Raw genomic sequence first — 6,147 nt, 5'->3', positions numbered from 1 at the left:
TGGTTATTTTTTAATACCCAAACCCATATTGTATTATTCCAGGCTAAAGAAATTTAGTGAAGATCACTCCTAGCTTTTATCTTCTATCTATTAGAACATTATTTCCCAAAGTAGGGGTGAAGCCTGTTAGTTCATAGGAAAGTGACATCACTGTAGAGACATCACTGTGAATTTTCTAAAAACCAGGCCTAAAAAAAGTTTAGGCTTTAGACACATGGAAGAAATGTAAAGACACTGCTAGTAGGATAAACAGGGTATGTAAGAAAAAGCACACATTCATTCTTTTATTCATTTACAAACATTTATTAAGTGGTCACAAGGTGTTAAACAGAGCTGGATAATTAGTAGATCTTGAAGAACCATGAAAGATAAACCAGGAAGGATAAGTGAGAAGTAGAATGTGAAGGGTCTCACATAGCTAGCTAAGGCATTTGTACTGATAATTTCTCTTGGAGGCAATAATGAATCCCTCAGAAGAGCATCACGTTTGAAAGATTAATCCAGGAGCATGGTCAGTTGATGGGGAAAGGGAAGAGAAAGAAGGCAGGAGAGCAGTTCAGGGAGGCTCTTGTAATAGTCTAAGCATGAGGGAACAATGGCCCCAGTAGGCTGATGACTGAGGGATGGAAAGGAGTAGAAGATCAAGAGATAATAGGCCAAGAAAGAACAGAGGAAATTGGTAACTATGATGGATATAATGGAGGGAAAAAGAAAACATTTTAGAGGGGGCATTTTTGGATTAATGCTATTTGTTATAATATCTACCTTGGTACATTCAGGACATAGAAATTTCCTTTTTTTTTTTCTCTCTCCTATGAATTCGTTAGTGTTATGTCTAATCAGGGTTAGAATATTTAGGAACATGACTGGTCATCTATAGGATCTTATATGAAAATTTAAGTGTAGAAAAAAGTTTCCCTTTCATGTCACTCTATAAAAAAAAGGTATAAAAACATATTTTAAAACAATTATTATAGACAGTTTCCCACTTTAAGTAGGAGCCAAAGTTTTGTTAATCTATATTTAGGAATCAAATATTGGCCTAGAGATTATTTTTAAAAAACGGCCAGAAGATACATGAAAATGTTCTTTTCTTGAGACTCGACTACACAGAATTTTTAGAGAAAGATTTCTGTGCCAGGTTGGTTTCATAAGGACAGAATTAATGGTAGTAAGCCAGATATTAGGAAAAAGATTTTCCTGTCAGGTCAAGAAGTTCATGCCTTTCTGCTGAGCTGTCATTATAAATGGCTTACTTAAAATTAAGCGTTGTCGAGCATTAAAAGTGTGAACACCAAAGCTCGGTTTCTCAAGCAATGTAAGAGCTGTGAGGGATGTGTTACTACGTATACTCATTTGAGAGACATGGAGCTCCTGGTCTTGGATACAGCACATGGGAAGAGAGTCAGAGAGGGAGGAAGTTGGTAGGGTCACTCAGCTATGGTCAGGAGAAGAGTCGTGTTTGGATCAGGGAAGAGTAGGCAAATGCACAAGCCCAGCTGTTCAGCAGCTGTCCAGAAGAAAGCTGACAAGTATACAAGTGGGGTCTTAAATAGCCGAGTGTACCCACTGATGATGGTTCAGACTGGTTCACAGGCTTTCTAACACAGCACCACTCTCACTCCCAGATGAATTAGATTATCTCATAGCTCCTTGCATTGGTTTTTCTTTTATAGCATTTATCAAAGTTAGTCATTATACATTTCTGGGATTACGTGATAAATGTCTGTCTCGTCCATTGAGCTATAAGCTTAATAATGCAGTAATGGAAGGGACCATGGCTGTTTTGCTTGCAGTAGTTATTCCCGTGTACAGTCAGTGCCTGGCACTTACTTTATTCCCAGTAAATATCTATTGAGAAGACTAATGTCTAACACTCTTATTCCTCCAAATATTATTTAAACTTCTATTTCTAATTGGCAAACTAGTTGGAAATAATCAGAAATAGATAGTATATAATGATAATTTTGAAGACTCTCAGTGTTCAAATGTCAGAGAGCAGAATGAGGAAATTAAAGTGACAAATACCTAAATTTTAAGGCTTCATTGGTTATCAATTTAGCATCCATCTATGAAAAGAGGTCCAGAAGGGACTGTGAAAATATGCATTAATCTATTTCACTTTCATGAAAATGATCAAATCATGAAGGTCTTCAAATTAGTGAAAATTAAAAATAACAGTGGAATCACTGGATATTTAAACTATGGTGGGGAAAGCAAAGTCATTTCCATAAGAGGAAATTGTAGCTGACCACATCATATATTCCCTTGAAAGACTGTGCATACCTCACTGTGGATAAAGGATAAACTGAAAATGTAATGTATTTTCACTTTCAGACACCTTTAACCAAGTTCTGCATCAAAAGCCATTGGAAAAAAACTGTGTCACTATGGAACTGGGGAAAATGTTTTGTCACAAATAGGAAATTGGTTCAGAAATAGGAAATAAAGGGTAGTGATAAATGGACATTTTCTTGTTGGAAAAGGTAAACAGTGAGGTTCTCAGGGATCAGGGCTGATATAACTTTTGTTCAACATTTTAATAAATGATCTGTAAAAGGAAAAAGTCCCCTGGACTTTTCACATCTTAAGATTACTTAACTCTTCCAGGTAAGGAAATGTGAAATGTCATATCAACAGGCTAAGCTGCAGAGAGATTTTGCAGACTATGTGTGGGCGAAAACTTAAAATTAAGGGCTTTTTACTTCTTGTTATTATAAAAGAGATCATATAACATGGTAATAATACAAACAGCACAAAGGGATAAAAAATAAAGTGAGGCTTTCAACTCAGACTACCCTTCAACACCCTCACCTTGATTCTGTTCCATAGAGAGTGCCACCTAATTTCTAGTTTCTAGACTGTCCTTCCTGAAGTACGTGCATATATGTACACTTATGTACCTATGTTTTATAGAATATATTTACACATAAATGAGAGCTTACTGTATACACACTATTCTAAACTTTGGTTATTTTTATTTAAGAGTACATATTAGAAATATGTTTTCTATTAGCAGAAACCACTGCATCCCTTTTAATGACTGCATATATACTGCTATGTGGATTTTCCATATCTGATTTACTTAGTACCCTGATGATAGATATTTAGGTTGTTTCCTGTTTTGTTATTATTAAAATTTCCATTGTTGATATTTTTGCTATCGTTGTTACTACAACAAGGACATTCTTGAATGCATATTTCTTCACGTATTTGGGAATATACCTGTAGGATAAATTCCCAGAATTGGGATTGCTGAGTCAAAGGTTAGATGTGGTTATAGTTTGCTTTGCTCCCTATTGCCTTACAAAAGTGTTGTATTGATATATATTTTTACAAGTAGGAAATGAGCATCTGTTTCCTCCTACCATAGCCAATAGTGAGTATTATAAAAACTTTTTAGTTTTTACAAAGTATAATCTTCATATTAAAGATGCGTTTTTATTTAGAGTCATGTACCACAATGTTCATTGCAGCACTATTTACAACAGCCAGGACATGGAAGCAACCTAAGTGTCCATCGACAGGTGAATGGGTAAAGAAGATGTGGCACATATATACAATGGAATATTACTCAGCCATAAAAAGAAACAAAATTGAGTTATTTGTAGTGAGGTAGATGGACCTAGATTCTGTCATACAGAGTGAAGTAAGTCAGAAAGAGAAAAACAAATACCGTATGCTAACACATATATGTGGAATCTAAAAAAAAAAGTTCTGATGAACCTAGGGGCAGGACAGGAATAAAGACAGACGCAGCAGACGTAGAGAATGGACCTGAGGACATGGGGAGGAGGAAGGGTAAGCTGGGACGAAGTGAGAGACTGGCATGGACATATATACACTACCAATTGTAAAATAGCTAGTGGGAAGCAGCTGCATAGCACGGGGAGATCAGCTCGGTGCTTTGTGACCACATAGGGGGGAGGGATAGGGAGTGTGGGAGGGAGACGCAAGAGGGAGGGGATATGGGGACATGTGCATGCATATAGCTGATTCGCTTTGTTATACAGTAGAAACTAACACAACATTGTAAAGCAATTATACTCCAATAAAGATGTTAAAAAGAAAAAAAAAAAAAAGAATAAGTTAGGGAGATTGAGCAACGGATACTTAAAAAGTAAATTTTGCCATCAAAATCTCCTGCCACCCAGTCTCTAAATTAATTGGAATTTTAAGTTAAATTTTAGGTCTAATAGCTATTGTTAAGATATTAAACAAGGAAAAAAACTATATGAGTGTAGGGTAATTGTAATTCTTGGAATACGCATTACAATAAAAACACCCAATTACTAACCATATAAAAAGGTGTTTTTATTTAAAAATTTCCATTAAATTTTTATTTAAAAAATGCAAGCCCCCCCCCCCCCCAACCCCAGCATACTTGAAAAGTCACTATTTTCAGCATGGAGGAAATGGAGCCAGCTGTAGGCTGAGGCTAGGAGGGGAGGGGAGACAGTGAGAGCAGATAGTCCTTGAGGAAGGCTTGAAAAAAGGAGGAGAGAGAGGTAACAGGCAGGAAGTGGGGTCAGGGCTCAAGTCAGGAAAAACATTTTGTTTTGTAAGGAATTTGAGTTATTTAGAATTGGAGTAATCTTTCTCCCGAGGAAGTGGATTCCTTGTCACTAGAAATGGGCAAGCTGTGACTGTGATAACCTCTGGCCAAAGACACTGCAAAAAAACTTCATGCACTGGAAAGAAGGCTCTAAAATCACCTTGTCTCAGGCTTGTCAGATAGGAAAATAACTAAGAGCTAATTGGATCCTCTCAACGACATATAATATATACTTCATGAAACTGCAGATTCTGCTTGAATATCACTAATTACTCACTGAAGTCAATTGTGGGGCATCACAGAGAAGAAAGAGATGATCTCTAAAATTCCTCCTGATTTGAAGTTTTTATGATGGCTACATTAAGAAATGTTTTTATTTAAGATCCAGGTTGGAGGAAAATAATATGACTGACCAAATCCCTATGTAATTATTAGTTCTAGAGGCTTAATTTGTACAGAAGAAATGAGAATAGATAAGATTTAGTTGATCACAAATTAATATTTCTTAAGAAAATCATGCAAGCCCAAGAAATACTTTGAAGCAAAAAAAGTTTCAACTGATAAAGTGGTTCCTGCATTAAAAGTTTACTATACATTTATGATTTTTATAAGTATCTTCCCCATCTGTTTACACTCAGTAAGTCCTCCTTTTCGTCAGATACATTCCATATACACCCAATTTTATTTACAATCTGGCCCATTTTGTGTGTCTCTCACATGTACACACTCATTTTTTCATCTGGGATTTATACACATCAGTAAAATGCCTGATACCAGAAGGACCAAGCAAAATTAAAACGAAAAACAAAAACCCCAGACTTCCCAAATATGAGTTGAAGCCTTTTTTTCCTTGCAGTTTTCTTAGGATTTCATGAAAAGCCTGGGGTGGTATATCATAATAATTTAGTTTAGAAGATAACTGTCAAGGGTGTATCAAAATGTTTTTACCAATTTACATTGAAATGCTTGGTTTCAATATGGGCAATCTTTCAAACGCCTGATTAAGTTTGTTGGAAGTTTTGTTTGCTAAAGCATTCCACATCCTGGGAAAATAAAACCAAATATGTTGTTTTTCTTTGTTCTCCACTGAGCCATGCAAAGTTAAAGAGAGCTAAAAACAAAAAAATCTGAATAAATCTCTAAATCAAATTGACCTTTTCTAGGCAATTTTTTCTGCATCTTGGCCGGGACTGAATCTATATCCTTCTCTTTTTCTAGGCTCACTCTGTGTGGCCCACTTCCTGTAGCTGTTCCATTCTCTGAAATGACAGCATTTTCAGACTACAGTAGCTTAAGAAACATTAATTCGCAGTCATTGGAAATAGCCTACATTTCACTCGAGGCAAAGAAATTGTTCTTGCTTTTTGACACTTGAGCTTTCTTGCTTCTGATTTCAGGCAACCCAAACACAGGGAGGTGTAACTTTCTTTTGGAACCATTTCCTTTGTGCTTTGCTTTGCCACTTGGCCTTCCCTGGTCCCCCCAGCCAGGCTGTCAGCACATTCTCTTCTCAGGGTGGTGTGGGGAAAAAAGCCTGAGTATGGAAGGAGAGTTTATTTTAGGTAAATTTAATCAAGCAGTGAGCTTTTATT

This window comes from Eschrichtius robustus, chromosome 4, assembly GCF_028021215.1.
Source record: "Eschrichtius robustus isolate mEscRob2 chromosome 4, mEscRob2.pri, whole genome shotgun sequence".
In the NCBI taxonomy this organism is placed as follows: domain Eukaryota; kingdom Metazoa; phylum Chordata; class Mammalia; order Artiodactyla; family Eschrichtiidae; genus Eschrichtius; species Eschrichtius robustus.
The sequence above is the reverse complement of the archived record's forward strand: the minus strand, read 5'-3'. Positions refer to the sequence as shown.